General features: G+C 43.3%; 1 protein-coding gene across 1 annotated transcript in view; it reads right to left on the minus strand.

The window, feature by feature from the left end:
* The window catches only part of IFT56 (intraflagellar transport 56), a 118,680-nt gene that overhangs the window by 24,688 nt on the left and 74,129 nt on the right, over nucleotides 1–19,863 (minus strand).

Genomic DNA, 19,863 nt, shown 5'->3' on the forward strand with positions numbered 1-19,863 from the left:
TGACAATAACCCATAGATTCTCTATGGGGTTAAGGTCAGGCGAGTTTGCTGGCCAATCAACCACAGTGATACTGTTGCTTTTAAACCAGGTATTGGTACTTTTGGCAGTGTGGACAGGTGCCAAGCCCTGCTGGAGAATAGAATATACATCTCTAAAAGCTTGTTGGCAGAGGGAAGCATGAAGTGCTCTAAAATTTCCTGGTAGAAAGCTGTGCTGACTTTGGTCTTGATAAAACACAGTGGACTTACACCAGCAGATGACATGGCTCCCCAAACCATCACTGATTGTGGAAACTTCACACTAGACCTCAAGCAGCTTGGATTGTGTGCCTCTCTACTCTTCCTCCAGACTCTGGGACCTTGATTTCCAAATGAAAATTGGAACTCTGGGACCTTATAGAGTGTGTCAGTGACTGCCTTCTGGACATCTGTCAAGTCAGCAGTCTTCCCCATGATTGTGGAGCCTACTGAAACAGACTACGGGACCTTTTTAAACCCTTAGGAAGCCTTTTCAGGTGTTTTTTGTTAATTATTTTAATTTACTGAGATAATAACTTTTGTGTTTTCATTGGTTGTAAGCCATAATCATCAACATTAACAGAAATAAACACTTGAGATAGATCACTCTGTTTGTAATGACTCTATATAATATATGAGTTTGACTTTTTGTATTGAAGAAATGAAATAAATTAACTTCTTGATGATATTCTAATTTAGTCAGATGCACCTGTACAAGAATTGAAAGAATCTTTGCTGGCTACGAAAAGTGTTTACAAGCTGTGATACTTACAAAAGTGGGTGCTACTACGTACTGTGAGGCAGTGACTGGTATCGTATACGAGGGACGTTATATATCCCCTAGAATGTGTACAGAGACCTATTAAACCCATTGGAGTGCATTGCAGTCACAGACACAGCTGTGGCTGTAATGCAGGTGAGCATTGACCTGGTCAGGCTATCTGGCTAAGGCAGATTAAGTAAAACCCGGCAGGGCCTTCATTTCTTGGAGGAGGCTACAGGAAGGCAGTGGGGCGGCCTCCTCCCTCCAACCCAGGTTTTCCAGTGGCTCTTGCCACAGGTCCTTTAAAAACCCTGCATTAAAGGTTAGTGTTGTTCAGTGTTGGGACCTGCTAGGAGCATAGCAGGAAAGCTCGGCGGACCTGTGAGTAGCTGAACCCACTCCTGGGAAGGCTCTGCACCCGTCAGGCTCTGAGCGGCCCGGCGCGACAGTTGCCCCAAGCAACCGTTGTTATGGACTTGTGTTAACCCGGCTGCGAACCGGAGGACTTTTCTGTTTACCCGTGAGCCTGCGGAATAAAAGCTGCTTATGTTGGACTTGCTTGGGTCACTGCCTCAGTTACTGCACGGTGTGAACACCGCCACCTTACATTACTAACAATCCAGGGTGGGTGCCCAAACTTTTGCATTGGCCCATTTTCATTTTTAACCCCTTTACCCCCGAGGGTGGTTTGCACGTTAATGACCGGGCCAAGTTTTACAAATCTGACCACTGTCACTTTATGAGGTAATTACTCTGGAAAGCTTCAACGGATTGCGCTGATTCTGAGATTGTTTTTCCTTCAAGATAGTGGTAGAATTTCTTCAATATCACTTGCGTTTATTTGTGAAAAAATCGGAAATTTGGCAAAAATGTTGAAAATTTCGCAATTTTAATTTTTATGCCCTTAAATCAGAGAGATATATCACACAAAATAGTTAATAAATAATATTTCCCACATGTCTACTTTTCATCAGCACAATTTTGGAACCAAATTATTATTTTTTTTTTTATTAGGGAGCTATAAGGGTTAAAAGTTGACCAGCGATTTCTCTTTTGCAAAACCATTTTTTAGGGACCACATCACCTTTGAAGCGACTTTGAGGGGCCTTTATGACAGAAAATACCCAATAGTGACACCATTCTAAAAACTGCACCCCTCAAGGTGCTCAAAACCACATTCAAGAAGTTTATTAACCCTTCACGTGCTTCACAGGAATTTTTGGAATGGGGAAGAAAAAAATGAACATGTAACTTTTTTCACAAAAATGTTACTTTAGACCCAAATGTTTTTATTTTTGCAGGGGTAACAGGAAAACATAGACCACAAAATTTGTTGTGCAATTTCCCCTGAGCACGCAGATACCCCTTACGTGGGGAAAAAACACTGTTTGGGCGCAGAGCAGGGCTCAGAAGGGAAGGAGCGCCATTTGACTTTTTGAATGTAAAATTTGCATGAATAACTAGCGGACGCCATGTTGCGTTTAGAGAGCCCCTGATGTGCCTAAACAGTGGAACCCCCCCCATAAGTGATACAATTTTGGAAACAAGACCCCTCAGGGAACTTATCTAGATGTGTGGTGATCACCCTTAACCCCCAGGTGCTTCACAGAAGTTTATAACATGGAGCCGTGAAAATAAAAAAATCTAACTTTTTCCACAAAAATGATCTTTTAGCCCCAAATTTTTATTTTCACAAGGGTAAGAGGAGAAATTTCTCCTGAGTACGCCAATACCCCATATGTGGGGGAAAATACACTGTTTGGGCGCACATTAGGGTTCAGAAGGGAAGGAGCACTGTGTGACTTTTTGAACGCAAAATTGGCTGGAATCAAGAGCGGACGCCATGTCGCATTTCGGGAGCCCCTAATGTGCCTAAATAGTAGAAACCTCCCACAGTTGACTCCATTTTGGAAACTAGACCCCTCAAGGATTTTATCAAGGGGTATAGTGTACATTTTGAACCCAGAGGTACGACAGAATTTGATAACATTAGGTCATCATATTGAATAAGTTGTTATTAGTCTTGAGCGCAAGTGCTCGCTACTTGTGTTCGTATCGGGTACTCGGGTATGCACCATGTATCATGGGTGCTCGAGTGACATGCTCGAGTCCCTGGCCCGCATGTTTCATGGTTGTAAGGCACCCCAAAAAAAAAAAAAAAAAAACATGCAGGGATCGCTCGTACATGGCAGGCGATCCCAGCAACGTTTTTTTTATCCGCGAAGAATATGGGGCAGAGACTCGAGCATGTCACTCGAACACCCACGATACTCAGTGCATACCTGAGCACCCGATGCAAACTCAAGTAGCACGCACTTGTGCTCAACACTGGTTGCCATATCGTTATCTTTTTTTTTTTCTTTACTTTTGAAAAAATCCCAACCCTAACCTCAACCCTAGCCCAACCCTAACCCCAATCCTAATACAACCCCTGGCAAAATTATGGAATCAACGGGCTCGGAGGATGTTCATTCAGTTGTTTAATGTTGTTGAAAAAAAGCAGATCACAGACATGGCACAAAACTAAAGTCATTTCAAATGGCAACTTTAGGGCTTTACGAAACACTAAAAGAAATCAAGATTAAAAATGTGGTACTCAGTAAGGGTAATTTTATTTCAGACAAAGCAGATGGAAAAACAATTATGGAATCAGTCAATTCTGAGGAAAAAATAATGGAATCACCCTGTAAATTTTTATTTCCAAAACTAACACCTGCATCAAATTAGATCTGCTCGTTAGTCTGCATCTAAAAAGGAGTGATCACACCTTGGAGAGCTGTTGCACCAAGTGGACTGACATGAATCATGGCTCCAACAGGAGAGATGTCAATTGAAACAAAGGAGAGGATTATCAAACTCTTAAAAGAAGGTAAATCATCACACAATGTTGCAAAAGATGTTGGTTGTTGACAGTCAGCTGTGTCTAAAATCTATACCAAATACAAACAACATGGGAAGGTTGTTAAAGGGAAACATACTGGTAGACCAAGGAAGACATCAAAGCATCAAGACCGGAAACTTAAAGCAATATGTCTCCAAAACAAGAAATGCACAACAAAACAAATGAGGAACGAATGGGAGGAAACTGGAGTCAAAGTCTGTGACCGAACTGTAAGAAACCGCCTAAAGGAAATGGGATTTACATACAGAAAAGCTAAACATAAGCCATCATTAACACCTAAACAGAAAAAAACAAGGTTACAATGGGATAAGGAAAAGCAATTGTGGATTGTGGATGACTGGATAAAAGTCATATTCAGTGATGAATCGCAAATCTGCATTGGGCAAGGTTATGATGCTGGAACTTTTGTTTGGTGCCATTCCAATGAGATTTATAAAGATGACTGCATGAAGAGAACATGCAAATTTCCACAGTCATTGATGATATGGGCCTGCATGTCAGGTAAAGGCACTGGGGAGATGGCTGTCATTACATCTTCAATAAATGCCTATGTTTACGTTGATATTTTGGACAGTTTTCTTATCCCATCAATTGAAAGGATGTTTGGGGATGATGACATCATTTTTCAAGATGATAATGCATCCTGCCATAGAGCAAAAAACTGTGAAAACATTCCTTGAAAGAAGACACATAAGGTCAATGTCATGGCCTGCAAATAATCCGGATCTCAATCCAATTGAAAATCTTTGGTGGAAGTTGAAGAAAATGGTCCATGACAAGGCTCCAACCTGCAAAGCTGATCTGGCAACAGCAATCAGAGAAAGTTGGAGCCAGATTGATGAAGAGTACTGTTTGTCACTCATTAAGTCCATGCCTCAGAGACTGCAAGCTGTTATTAAAGCCAGAGATGGGGCAAAAAATACTAGTGATATATTGGAGTGTTCTTTTGTGTGTTTTTTTTCATGATTCCATAATTTTTTCCTCAGAATTGAGTGATTCCATAATTTTTTCCCTCTGCTTGGTCGGAAAAAAATTACCCTGAGTACCACATTTTTAATCTTGATTTCTTTTAGTGTTTATTAAAGCCCTAAAGTTGCCATTTGAAATGACTTTAGTTTTGTGCCATGTCTGTGATCTGCTTTTTTTCAACAACATTAAACAACTGAATGAACATCCTCCGAGCCTGGTGATTCCATAATTTTTGCCAGGGGTTGTACAACCCTAACCCTAGCACAAACCTAACCCTAGAGTTTATTTTTTTACACCGTTCCTCGTGTGGTTTAAGTGATTAGACGACTTTATTCTTCGGGTCGGTGCGATTACAACAATACCAGATTCATATCGGGTTTTTATGACTGACAGCTGTCACACACTAAAATACGCTTTTTTTTGCAAAGACTAGTTTTTGCATCACCATATGTTGAAAGCTATAATTTTTCCATATTTTGACCGACAGAGTCATGTGACTGCTTGTTTTTTGCAGGACAAGTTGACGTTTTTATTGGTACCATTTTCGGGCATCTGACATTTTTCGATCGCTTTCTATTCCGATTTTTTTGGAGGCAGAATAAACAAAAACCAGCAATTCCGGAATTGTTTTTATGTTTTTTTTTTATGCCCGCGTGTGGTAAAATTTATAGGGCAGCTTTATTCTTCGGGTCAGTACGTTTACAGCGGTACCGCATTTATATTGTTTTTGTATGTTTTGGCTCTTTTACACAAAAACTAATATTTTTTTTGTATCGCTTTATTCTGAGAGCTATAACTTTTTTATTTTTCGGATGATGGAGCTGTATGGCAGCTTGCTTTTTGTGGGACAAGATGACGTTTTCAGCGGTACCATTTTTATTTACATTTGTCTTTTTGATCGCGTTATTCCATTTTATGTTTGGCGGTATGATGATAAAGCATTGTTTTTTTGCCTTGCTTTTTTTTACCGTGTTCACTAAAGGGGTTAATTAGTGGGACAGTTTTATAGGTCAGGTCGTTCCGGACGTGACGATACCTAATATGTGTACTTTTATTGGTTTATTTTTTTATTCATAATAAATAAATATTATGGGTTCAATATATTTTTATTTTTTGGGGATTATTTTTTTCATTTTTTTAAAAATATTTTTACAATTAATTTTTTTTTATTTTATTTTTTCACTCTCTGACACTTTTTTTTTACTTTTACACATTGAAGACATCGGGTCATCACGACAACATCCGGAAGCCGCAGCAGACATCGCTGGACTCCGGAAGAAGAGGTGAGTATTGCGCTTACCTCCCCCTGCCCCCGCAATGCTGTGATCGTATTAGACCGCTCCCTGCACATAGTACCAGGTGGCAGCTGTGACAATCAGCTGACACTCGGCGGCGATCGCCAAGCACCGCTTGTGTGCGGGAGATATCGCATTATGCGTAATAATACGTAGCTGGTCCATAAGTCCCAGGGCACAGCTACGTACTATTACTGATGTAGTCGGAAAGGGGTTAAAATGTAAAAAATGGCAATATATTTTATTTTCGTCTACAATACAAAGGAAATGTGTCACCTTTAACTTTAAGCTCTTTAGAGATCATTTCATCTTCAACTTGCTTAACTGTTCACAATAACAGTAATTTTTGACCAGGGGTGCCCAAACCTTTACATGCCACTGCCTATCTATGTATGTATACACTGTGGGTGAGTGTGCGTATATACATATATATATATATATATATATATATATATACACATATATACAGTACAGACCAAAAGTTTGGACACACCTCATTTAAAGATTTTTCTGTATTCTCATGACTTTGAAAATTGTACATTCACACTGAAGGCATCAAAACTATGAATTAACACATGTGGAATTATATACTTAACAAAAAAGTGTGAAACAACTGAAAATATGTCTTATATTCTAGGTTCTTCAAAGTAGCCACCTTTTGCTTTGATGACTGCTTTGCACACTCTTGGCATTCTCTTGATGAGCTTCAAGAGGTAGTCACCGGAAATGGTCTTCCAACAATCTTGAAGGAGTTCCCAGAGATGCTTAGCACTTGTTGGCCCTTTTGCCTTCACTCTGCGGTCCAGCTCACCACAAACCATCTCAATTGGGTTCAGGTCTGGTGACTCTGTAGGCCAGGTCATCTGGCGTAGCACCCCATCACTCTCCTTCTTGGTCAAATAGCCCTTACACAGCCTGGAGGTGTGTTTGGGGGTCATTGTCCTGTTGAAAAATAAATGATGGTCCAACTAAATGCAAACCGGATGAAATAGCATGCCGCTGCAAGATGCTGTGGTAGCCATGCTGGTTCAGTATGCCTTCAATTTTGAATAAATCCCCAACAGTGTCACCAGCAAAGCACCCCCACACCATCACACCTCCTCCTCCATGCTTCACGGTGGGAACCAGGCATGTAGAGTCCATCCGTTCACCTTTTCTGCGTCGCACAAAGACACGGTGGTTGGAACCAAAGATCTCAAATTTGGACTTGTGACACCCCAGGGGTCTGGTTGCCACAGTAATAGAGATATTATGTCTGAGAGCAAGTGGGAGGTTTCTCTGGTCAGGATCCCTAAACATGCAACACGGTCCGCCCAGACCTGGGAGGGGAGGAATCTGCCCTTTTAAACTGGGTCTGGGGCGGGATTAGAGCAGTCAGAGCCTGGAGAGGGAAAGCAAGAACAGGAGCTCTGGAGGAGCAGTAGCTGAAGTCCAGGGGCTGGAGCTGAGCAGAGCTCGCCCTGGACGAAGACACTAAAACCGGACACAGGAGTCCGAGGCTGTGGGGACTGATATAAACCCAGCAGCAGAAACCAGCCGGCAGGGGATTCCAGGTCCTCTGGCCATAGAAGCCCGGAGGCTCAGTCACAAAGAAGGGACCAGCGCCGCCATCCAGGAGCGGAGGCTAACAGAAGGCCCCAAGTCACCAGCCATACGGGTGAGCACCACACGGTATACTCAGGGACGTGGGCTACTTGTAACCGCTGACAGCAAGGTAGCCAGGAAGAGTGCAGATTAACGGGGAGGCCTACAACTCCACCTGGCCAGGGGAACTCCTGCTTGCTCGCAGACTGACCAGGCCCCTTATACTAGCCAGTACTCCCGGGAGGGTCTGCCTTGTACCATCAGTAAAGACCCTGAACTGCACCACACGTCTCTGTGATTCCTTGCCGCACCAGCACCATTAGTACTGGGACGCTCACACCATCACTCCCATCATCTCTCACATTAGCTGCCCTGAGGCAATACTCCTCCTGTGGGGAGTTATCCCATACTCGGCTGCGCAACCAACATCAGCCTCAGCGGTCGGCAGCGCAGCGGCGGTCCCCACTGACCGCAATCCACGGGTGGCGTAGTCGGACACTTATTACAACATTTAGACTGCCACTGGTTTGACCACCCTGGGCACGGACCGGGTCACCACCACGGAGAACTACAACCCCCAGCAATCTGGCTCCGGGTATTCCCCCTGCACAGCAGCAGCAGCACAGGCCCAGGGGGCGCGTCAGACTCATCAGACCAAAGCACAGATTCCCACTGGTCTAAAGTCCATTCCTTGTGTTCTTTAGCCCAAACAAGTCTCTTCTGCTTGTTGCCTGTCCTTAGCAGTGGTTTCCTAGCAGCTATTTTACTATGAAGGCCTGCTGCACAAAGTCTCCTCTTAACTGTTGTTGTAGAGATGTGTCTGCTGCTAGAACTCTGTGTGGCATTAACCTGGTCTCTAATCTGAGCTGCTGTTAACCTGCGATTTTTGAGGCTGGTGACTCGGATAAACTTATCCTCAGAAGCAGAGGTGACTCTTGGTCTTCCTTTCGTGGGGCGGTCCTCATGTGAGCAAGTTTCTTTGTAGTGCTTGATGGTTTTTGCAACTGCACTTGGGGACACTTTCAAAGGTTGCCCAATTTTTCAGACTGACTGACCTTCAGTTCTTAAAGTAATGATGGCCACTCGTTTTTCTTTACTTAGCTGCTTTTTTTTTTGCCATAATACAAATTCTAACAGTCTATTCAGTAGGACTATCAGCTGTGTATCCACCAGACTTCTGCACAACACAATTGATGGTCCCAACCCCATTTATAAGGCAAGAAATCCCACTTATTAAACCTGACAGGGCACACCTGTGAAGTGAAAACCATTTCCGGTGACTACCTCTTGAAGCTCATCAAGAGAATGCCAAAAGTGTGCAAAGCAGTCATAAAAGCAAAAGGTGGCTACTTTGAAGAACCTAGAATATAAGACATATTTTCAGTTGTTTCACACTTTTTTGTTAAGTATATAATTCCACATGTGTTAATTCATAGTTTTGATGCCTTCAGTGTGAATGCACAATTTCCATAGTCATGAAAATACAGAAAAATCTTTAAATGAGAAGGTGTGTCCAAACTTTTGGTCTGTACTGAGTATATATATATATATATATATATATATATATATATATAAAATTTTTTATATCTATCTATCCACACACGTACAGTGAAGGAAATAATTATTTGATCCCTTGCTGTTTTTGTAAATTTGCCCACTGACAAAGACATGAACAGTCTATAATTTTAAGGGTAGGTTAATTGAGAGATAGAATATCCAAAACAAAAATCAAGGAATATCACATTGTATAAATTAGATACATTTATTTACATTTTGCAGTGAGAAATAAGTATTTGATCCCCTACAAACCATTTTGAGTTCTGGGTCATACAGACCAGTTAGACGCTCCTAATCAACTCGTTACCTGCATTAAAGACAGCTGTCTCACATAGTCATCTGTATAAAAGACTCCTGTCCACAGACTCAATTAATCAGTCAGACTCTAACCTCTACAACATGGGCTAGACCAAGGAGCTTTCTAAGGATGTCAGGGACAAGATCATAGACCTGCGCAAAGCTGGAATAGGCTACAAAGTCATAAGTAAGACGCTGGGTGAGAAGGAGACAATGGTTGGTGCAATAGTAAGAAAATGGACGAAATACAAAATGACTGTCAATTGACATCGATCTGGGGCACCATGCAAAATCTCACCTCGTGGGGTATCCTTGATCATGAGGAAGATGAGAGATCAGCCTAAAACTAAATGGGGGGAACTTGTTAATGATCTCAAGGCAGCTGGGACCACAGTCACCAAGAAAACCATGGGTAACACATTACATCTTAAAGGTTTAAAATCCTGCAGTGCCCATAAGGTCCCCCAGCTCAAGAAGGCACATGTGCAAGCCCGTCTGAAGTTTGCCAATGAACACCTGGATGATTCTGTGAGTTATTGGGAGAAGGTGCTGTGGTCAGATGAGACAAAAATTGAGCTCTTTGGCATTAACTCAACTCGCCGTGTTTGGAGGAAGAGAAATGCTGCCTATGACCAAAAAGAACACCGTCCCCATTGTCAAGCATGGAGGTGGAAACATTATGTTTTGGGGGTGTTTCTCTGCTAAGGGCACAGGACTACTTCACTGTATCAATGGGAGAATGGATGGAGCCATGTACCATAAAATCCTGAGTGACAACCTCCTTCCCTCCACCAGGACATTAAAAATGGGTCGTGGCTGGGTCTTCCAGCAAGACAATGACCAAAATATACAGCCAAGGCAACAAAGGAGTGGCTCAAAAAGAAGCACATTAAGGTCATGGAGTGGCCTAGCCAGTCTCCAGACCTTAATCCCATACAAAACTTATGGAGGGAATTGAAGCTCCGAGTTGCCAAGCGACAGCCTCAAAATCTGAATGATTTAGAGATGATCTGCAAAGAGGAGTGGACCAAAATTCCTCCTGACATGTGTGCAACCCTCATCATCAACTCCAAAAAATGTCTGACTGCTGTGCTTGCCAACAAGGGTTTTGCCTCCAAGTATTAAAAGGGTTGTCCAGTACTTTTAAAAATATGCCAATGTGTTTTAATGATAAATAGAAGCTTCTTTCTAATTACCTCCTGGTGCTGTTTCTGCCTGTGAGCGGCGCTATCGGTGGCTGCTCACAGGCAGCACGTGACCCCCCCCCCCCGCTGACGTCACGTCGAGGCGTGACTCAGCTCTGGGGTCCCCGCGGTGGCTGATGGGTTGTGGGCGGGGTTATTCCCCGCATCCACTGCATGCTTTCCCAATGAATGGGGAGAGGGAGAGCACACGGTGGATGCCGGGTGTGATGCGTTGGGAAACCCCGCCCACAACCCAGCAGCCACCGGCGGAATGTGGAAGAGGGACCCTCGGCTGCAGCCTGGACTTGTCGTGACATCAGCGTATGTCAGAGCCAGCTGCAGCCGGGGGTCACGTGCTGCCTGTGAGCGGCCACCGATAGCGCCGCTCACAGGCAGAAACAGCACCAGGAGGTAATTAGAAAGAAGCTTCTATTTATCATTAAAACACATTGGCATATTTTTAAAAGTACTGGACAACCCCTTTAAGTGTTGTTTGCCAGATGGATCAAATACTTATTTCTCACTGCTAAATGCAAATAAATGTATCTAATTTATAGATAATATTTCTCCTTGCGGAGAGTGACGTGTTAAGCACGTCAGGTGAGGAGACTTTTAAAGCCGCAATGCTCCTCTGGGAAATAAGCAAATCTAATTTATAAAATGTGGTTTTCTTGATTTTTTTTTTTGGATAATCTATCTCTCAATGTTAAAATTAACCTACCCTTAAAATTATGGACTGTTCATGTCTTTGTCAGTGGACAAACTTACAAAAACAGCAAGGGGTCAAATAATTATTTCCTTCACTGTATGTATATACACAATGCCCATAAATACACATGTATATTTACACACAGACACTGCACATGTACGTACACACACTGCACATACTAACAGCCAGTGTAGAAACGCTGGGGACCTCTAAGAATGGGGGAACTGAAAAATTGCCCAGTTTGCCCCCACTTCCCACTAACGCCGACCCTGAATACCATATAACTTGACTGTGATGTCACCAAAGGTCCTCAAGCAGTCTTAACCTCGGAATAGAAGCACTAGGGCCCCCTAAGAGAGTGGCGTTAGTGGGAGATTGCCCAGTTTTATTCCCCCTAATGCTGGTCCTGACTGTTACTAGTGCTTATTTTTGAAGTAGGGCTTATACCGTGTCGACCAAAAGTTTTGCATTTTTTTTTAAAAGTGTGATTACTTCCGTCTAGTTGTTTTGATGCCATTTTCCTAGTGATTCTAGTAAACCAGAAGCAAATGGTTGTCAGCTATAAGGAAGAAAATTGTGTTTGACATTGTTTTATCTCTTTATGTGTTAGTTTTCATCATTTGCTGGGCCAAATATTTTGCATATTTTGTCATGCGTAGTCAAATATTGCCTAATTTTTTTTTTCTTAAGTGTGTGTTTTTAGGTTAAAACAAGGCAAAGACAAAGCCAAATTTATCATCAGATCTCAGGAAACTTATTATTCTGAGCGTGAGGTCAGGCAAAAGCCAAAAAGAGGCCGCTATGGAATTCATCTGTTCTCAAAGTCAAGTGTAATGTATATTAACCCCTTTACCCCCGAGGGTGGTTTGCACATTAATGACCAGGCCAATTTTTACAATTCTGACCACTGTCACTTTATGAGGTAATTACTCTGGAACGCTTCAACGGATCCCCCTGATTCTGAGATTTTTTTCGTGACATATTGTACTTCATGATAGTGGTAACATTTCTTCGATATCACTTGCGTTTATTTGTGAAAAAAATTGAAATTTGCCGAAAACTTAGAAAATTTTGCAATTTTCAAACTTTGAATTTCCATGCCCTTAAATCAGAGAGATATATCACACAAAATAGTTAATAAATAACATTTCCCACATGTCTACTTTACATCAGCACAATTTTGGAACCAAAAGTTGTTTTTTTTAAGGGAGCTATAAGAGTTAAAAATTGACCAGCGATTTCTCATTTTTACAACAAAATTTGCAAAACCATTTTTTTAGGGACCACATCACATTTGAAGTCAATTTGAGGGGTCTTTATGACAGAAAATGCCAAAAAATTACATCATTCTAAAAACTGCCACCCTCAAGGTGCTCAAAACCACATTCAAGAAGCTTATTAACCCTTCAAGTGCTTCACAGGAATTTTTGGAATGTGGAAAAAAAATTAACATTTATTTTTTTTCACAAAAATGTTACTTTAGACCCCAATTTTTTTATTTTCGCAAGGGTATCATTAAAAAATGAACCCCAAAATTTGTTGTGCAATTCCTCCTGAGCACGCTAATAACCCATATGTGGGGGAAAACCACTGTTTGGGCCACGGCAGGGTTCGGAAGGGAAGGAGCGCCATTTGACTTTTTGAATGTAAAATTTGCTTGAATAATTAGCCAATGCCATGTTGCGTTTGGGGAACCCCTGATGTGCCTAAACAGTAGAAACCCCCCACAAGTGACTCCATTTTGGAAACTAGACCCCCCAGGGAACTTATCTAGATGTGTGGTGAGCACCCTGAACTCCCAGGTGCTTTACAGAAGTTTATAACATTGAGCCGTAAAAATAAAGTTTTCACATTTTTCCAACAAAAATGTTTTTCAGCCCCCAATTTTGCATTTTCATAAGGGTAACAGGAGAAATTGCACCACACAATTTGTTGTGCACTTTCTCCTGAGTAAGCCGATACCCCATATGTGGGGGAAAACCACGTTTGGGCGCACGGCAGGGTTCAGAATGGAAGGAGCGCCATTTGACTTTTTGAATGTAAAATTTGCTTGAATAATTAGCGGATGCCATGTTGCGTTTGGGGAGGCTCTGATGTGCCTAAACAGTGGAAACCCCTCCTCCCCCAAGTGACTCCATTTTAGAAACTACACCCCTCAAGGATTTTATCAAGGTGTATAGTGAACATTTTGAACCCAGAGGTACGACACAGAATTTGATAACATTAGGTCATCATATTGAATAAGCTGTCATTAGTCTTGAGTTCAAGTGCTCGCTACTTGTGTTTGCATCGGGTTCTCGGGTATGCACCAAGTATCGCGGGTGCTCAAGTGACATGCTCGAGTCCCCGCCCCGCATGTTTCACGGTTATTAGACACACAAAAAAAAACATGCGGCGATCGCACATGCATGGAAGGCAATCCCCGCATGGTTTTTTCGGCTGTATAACAGCTGCAAAACATTTAGGGTGGAGACTCGAGCATGTCACTCCAGCACCCGATATACCCAGTGCATACCCGAGCACCCGATGCAAACTCAAGTAGCGAGCACTTGCGCTCAACATTAGTCACCATATCGTCGTCATTTTTTTTTCTTTACTTCTGAAAAAATCCCAACCCCAACCCTAACCTTAGCACAACCCTAACACTAGCCCAAGCCCAACCCTACCCTACCCTAACTCTAGCACAACCCTAACACTAACCCTAGCACAACAATAACCCTTTTTTAGTTTATTTTTTACACCGTTCCTCGTGTGGTATAAGTGATTAGACGACTTTATTCTTCGGGTCGGTGCAATTACAGTGATACTAGAATCATATTCAGTTTTTATGATTGACAGTTGTCAGACACTAAAAAAACCTTTTTTTTTTGCAAAGATTAGTTTTTGCATCGCCATATTTTGAGAGCTATAATTTTTGCATATTTCGGCCGACAGAGTCATGTGATGGCTTGTTTTTTTGCGGGACAAGTTGACGTTTTTATTGGTACCATTTTCGGGCACGTGACATTTTTTAATCACTTTTTATTCCGATTTTTGGGAGGCAGAATAAACAAAAACCAACAATTCAGGATTTTTTTTTTTTTTTAATGCCGTTCTGTGTGTGGTAAAATTGATAAGGCCGCTTTATTCTTTGGGTCAGTATGTTTACAGCTGTACTACATTTATATATATTTTTTAAGATTTTGGCGCTTTTACACACTAAAAACTATTTTATAGAAAAAATAATTGTTTTTGCATCGCTTTATTCTGAGAGCTATAACTTTTTTATTTTTCGGCCGTTGGAACTGTATGGGGGCTTGTTTTTTGCGGGACAAGATGACGTTTTCAGCGGTTTTTCAGTCTTTTTTATCGCGTTTTATTCCATTTTTTGTTTGGTGGTATGATGATAAAGTATCGTTTTATGTTTCGTTTTTTATTTTTTACCGTGTTCACTAATGGGGTTAACTAGCGGGACAGTTTTATAGGTCTGACATTTTTATTTCATTTACACATTGTCCCACTATGGGACTTTCACTTTTTGCAGCCTGATCGGCTGTATAGCACAGGAATGCAGCACCATCCCTCACCAAGGCGTACTAATACGTATCTGGCCCATAAGGCCCAGGGCACAGATACGTATTAGAACGCCCTGGGCCAGAAATGGGTTAAAGAACTGATCACATTATTAAGAAAACACTAAATTACTTACCGGTAATGTGATTTTCCTGAACCCATGACAGCAACACAACGAGAGAGGGGATCCTCCCTTCCAGGACATGAAACCTACAGAATAAAAGGGCGGCGCCTCTCCACCACCTCAGTTGTTTACAGAGCATGAGAGGACACTACTTAATAGTTATATATCCCATGATTTTTCCTTTTACACACAGAGTGAATCAAACACCACGAAGGAAATGAAGTGATCAACTTCTACCAGTGATGGGAGGGAATATAAGGGTGCTGTCATGGGCTCAGGAAAATCACATTGCCGGTAAGTAATTTAGTGTTTTCCTATCACCCATGACAGCACCACAACGAGAGATTTACAGAGAAAAAACTTTAAAGTTAGGGTGGGACCACAGCCTATAGAACAGTTTTCCTAAACTAAAGGACAGCAGAAGTTCCCAGATAAAGCCTATAGTGTCTATAGAATGTGCAAGACTGAATCGCAACCTTATATAATGCTTGATGGGGACATCCGCTTTCTTATTGTTCTGCCATAGATTCCCCGGATTAGCACAGAAAGTAGGGTGCACAATTTCCTGATTTCTATGGAAATTGGAAGCCATCTTTAGAAGACAGGGTAGCTCCGGAATCGGCCCATCTTCTAGGATCTGTATAAACAGAGGATTAACCGACAAAGCTTGAATGTCACTAACTTACCGTGCTGAAGTCAGGGCCACCAGGATAATAGTCTTTAATGTGAAGACCCTGAATCCATGGGTTCAAGCGAAGGCTTGTTAGAGCCGTAAGCACTGGATTCAGATCCCAGGGTGCCGTCTTTGGACTGGAAATGGGCCTAGACCCAAAGCTCACTTTCACATTCCTTGCTTATTCAATGCAGGTTGGACACTGTTCCAGTAGTGTACGGCTAAAAAGGTCCATTTGCAATTCTCTTCCTCTTTATATGAGGAAGAGTTCAGTGAGTTCTGCAGCGCTCGATGGATCTGCCCATAATCCCGAAATAGTTGAGATAAACTATTGTCAATGCCTCTTCCTTCGATATGAGAGTAGTCTAACTACTCTAATTCTCCATAAAGCCTTAAGGCTCATCAACATCTGAATGGAAGGACACAAACTGAAAGCCTAAATCCTCATTTTATGGCAAGAACTATTCTCAGGAAATTTGATGTTTCATGTGAATTGGAACCTGATTGTATACCTCCTTAAACACCTATACTACTATATAGCAATCTGAAACTGCAGATTTAATAGCAGATCTTATAGAGTCCATTTCCAATGATCTAACTCTCAGGAATCTGTACAGCCCCTTCAGATTGCAACAAACCCAGGTAGGACTGGGTTAAATAATAGCTTTACAGGTCTTGATTAGGGCAACTGGAGAGCTAAGCACCAGAGCAGGCTAGGCATTCACCTTAGTCAGACTGCTGGGAAGCAGAGCTGAAGGTATGTGACTTGGAGCTATTCGGAGACACAGGCCAGACTCCACCTGAGCTGAGTCTGCAAGTATCAGTGGTTGCCCTGGATAAATATTGTTTTGTTTGATCAAGCTGGGTTAGCTGAGCTGTATATGAGTAGTCAGGGTCTGTCCTATTTAGTCAGTGTTTGGACAAGACCAGAAATATTAATGTTTATGACTTCTGTGCAACCTGTAAAAAGCAATAAAACTGGACTTGATTGAACCAAACCCACAATGGCTGTATGAGCACTACGTGATGCCTCCTACCTTTAAGAGTGAAACCCTACAAGGTTTATTATTAACCTGCAAAACTAAGGTAGCGCTCTTATTGTCACCTGCCTCCAACCGGCATTCCACCGAGCACCAGCCAGGAATACCCTCAGTCTCAAAATAGAGGCTAGGATATTTTTCCCCCTGAATTCGGTAAGCTTGCTATGCACAGTTTACAGTCACTGAACTTGGTTTTGTCAGACATAAACTTAGTTGTGCAACCAGTACCTTTACAAAGAGGGACTATGAGGCACAGAGGTGCTACAAGGCACAGAAACCCTATAAAGCACTACTAGGCACAGGGGCACCCTAAAGCAATGAGAGACACTATGAGGCCCCATGAGGTACTAACAGGCACTGTGAAGTGCTATGAGGTACTAACAGGTGCTATACGTCACTATGAATAAACCATGAATGCACCATATGGCACTATGATATGCTATGAGTCACTGATATGTTATGCTATGAGGCGCTATGAAGAGCCATAAGGCGCTATGAGGCACTATGCTATGAGGCACTATGAAGCACTATGAGATGCTATATGGCACTATGATGTGCTATGAAGCGCTATGAGACACTATGATGCGTTATGAGGTACTGTGATGCGTTATGAGGCACTATAATGTGCTATGAGGCGCTGTGAGGTGCTATGAGGCATTATGCTATGATGTGCTATGAGGCGCTATGAGGCACTATTATGTGCCATGAAGCGCTATGCTATGAGGTACTGTGATGTGCTATGAGGCACTATGATGTGCTATGAGGCACTATGATATGCTATGAGGCACTATGATATACTATTAAGCGCTATGCTATGAGGCACTAAGATGTGCTATGAGGCACTATGATGTGGTATGAGGCACTATGATGTGCTATGAGGCACTATGCTATGATGTGCTATGAGGCACTATGCTATGATGTGCCATGAGGAACTATGCTATGATGTGCCATGAGGAACTATGCTATGATGTGCCATGAGGAACTATGCGATGATGTGCCATGAGGCACTATGCTATGATGTGCCATGAGGCACTATGCTATGCTATGAAGCGCTATGCTATGACGCACTATGCTATGACGCACTATGCTATGACGCACTATGCTATGACGCACTATGATGTGCCATGAGGCACTACGATGTGCTATAAAGCGCTATGCTATGAAGGACTATGATGTGCTCTTTGTGAAGCGCAACGAGGCTTTATGAGGCACTGTGCTCATATTTTTATTTAAAAGAGTAATCCATCTGAATGAAGGATAAACCTTTCCTTTGGGTGGTAAATCTCAATTTTCAGACTAGCTCCACCCGAAGGAGCCAACTGATGAGACGCTGCTGGACAGCAGACTTTCACAGAGACCATGTGCTGTATTAACACCATGTGCCGTCCTATGGATGGAGTAAACAGACTGGAGGACAACAGTAAAAACCTTTACTGAGGCTCATTTTTGTGGTAAATTCTGAAGCGCAATCATCAGGCTCTGTGTGGCCCAGACATGTCGCTAACTTTAGCCTAGAGGTCTAAGGTCCAGCTTCCGTCCTTAAGTCAAATTTGAAGCACGAGGCCCTTGGCACAGATGGGGTCTTACAGAGCGCACACACACCTATTTTTGAGTTTTGCGCTAACTTCCTTCAGCCTTTCCTAGTAACCAAAACAAGGAAAGGGCCCCATAAACAAGGTGAACATTCACGAAGATCACTCACCACCAGCTGTACAGATTCGGAGGCTGGACCAAGTCACAGGCCTTTTCCTCTCCATCCGGCCGTGCTTGAGCAATACTGAAGTGGCCAACCCCAGGCAGGGGCGCCTCCAATCAAAGCTGGAGCTGCTGACTCAAGGCAGGGGCGCAGCTCAACAGGTGCTCACATTGATGTGCAGAGCTGGAGCTGCTGACCCCAGACAGGGGCGCAGTTCCACAGCAGCTTCTCCACTGATGCTCGGAGCTGGAGCTGCTGACCCCAGGCAGGGGCGCCGCTCCACAGCAGCTTCTCTACTGACGTGCAGAGCTGGAGCTGCTGACTCCAGGCAGGGGTGCCGCTCCACAGCAGCTTCTCTACTGACATGCAGAGCTGGAGCTGCTGACCCCAGGCAGGGCGCCACTGCACGGCAGCTTCTCTACTGGCGTGCAGAGCTGGAGCTGCGGACCCCAGACAGGGGAGTAGTTCCACAGCAGCTTCTCCACTGATGCACGGAGCTGGAGCTGCCGACCCCAGACAGGGGCGCAGTTCCACAGCTACTGTCTCACTGACGTGCAGAGCTGGAGCTGCTGACCCTAGACGGGCACCGCTCCACAGAAGCTTCTCCACTGATGCATGGAGATGGAGCTCGCTCAGTCGTATCCGGATCTTCAACGGGTAAGCCTGTCTAAGGTTCTCCCATCAAGGACCCTCTGGTACGCTCGTCATCAGGGTCGCGGGCTGGTACAAAACAGTAGCCGGAAGAAACATGTTAGAAGACATGGGTCTCCGTCACTTCTTTTTCCTCCGACGTGTGTCTTAGGGAGCGATTTCCTGGACACCGTCCTGCGCCTGCGCAACCGGGATGCGCAACTGCCAGGCCACCATAAAGTAATGGTGCGGCTGCTGCTTGCGCCCGTCTGACTGAACAGGCCCCCTTGGACCCACCATGGCGCTTCCAGGTCCCTGGCGCCGGCCGCAGCAGAGACTGTGCCCTGTTGGAAACCGACCAGCCCAGGTCTGGGAAAAATCTTCTCTACTTTCTTCTGCCGCTGTTTTAACAAGGTTCCACCTCAAGGACAGGAAACCAACTGAGGTGGTGGAGAGGCGCTGCCCTTTTATTCTGTAGGTTTTCTGTTCTGGACGGGTGGATCCCCTCTCTCGTTGTGGTGCTGTCATGGGTGATAAGAAAAAGTTAGTATCTGACCTCCATGAAAGTGCTGTACAGATTTCGCACAAAATGAATGAAGAATATGGGGTCAAAGTGATTTGCCAAACTGTGGTGTGAATGCTAAGAGCAGTAGGGTTGAATGCACGAGTTCCAGTCAAGAAGCCTTTCACCTCTGCAAAGAACCAGAAGGTCTGACTTGAGTTTGTCAAAAAACACAGCCAGTGGAAAGAGACAATTTGGTCTAAGGTGTTGTGGTCGGATGAATCCAAGTTCAATCTCTTTGGTAGTGTTGGCAAGCACTATATATACCGCCCAATTGGAAAACGTAATAATGTAAGGTACCAAACATC

This window comes from Phyllobates terribilis, unplaced genomic scaffold (genome assembly GCF_046119375.1).
Source record: "Phyllobates terribilis strain yellow unplaced genomic scaffold, ASM4611937v1 Scaffold_8__6_contigs__length_399053987, whole genome shotgun sequence".
Taxonomy (NCBI): Eukaryota; Metazoa; Chordata; class Amphibia; order Anura; family Dendrobatidae; genus Phyllobates; species Phyllobates terribilis.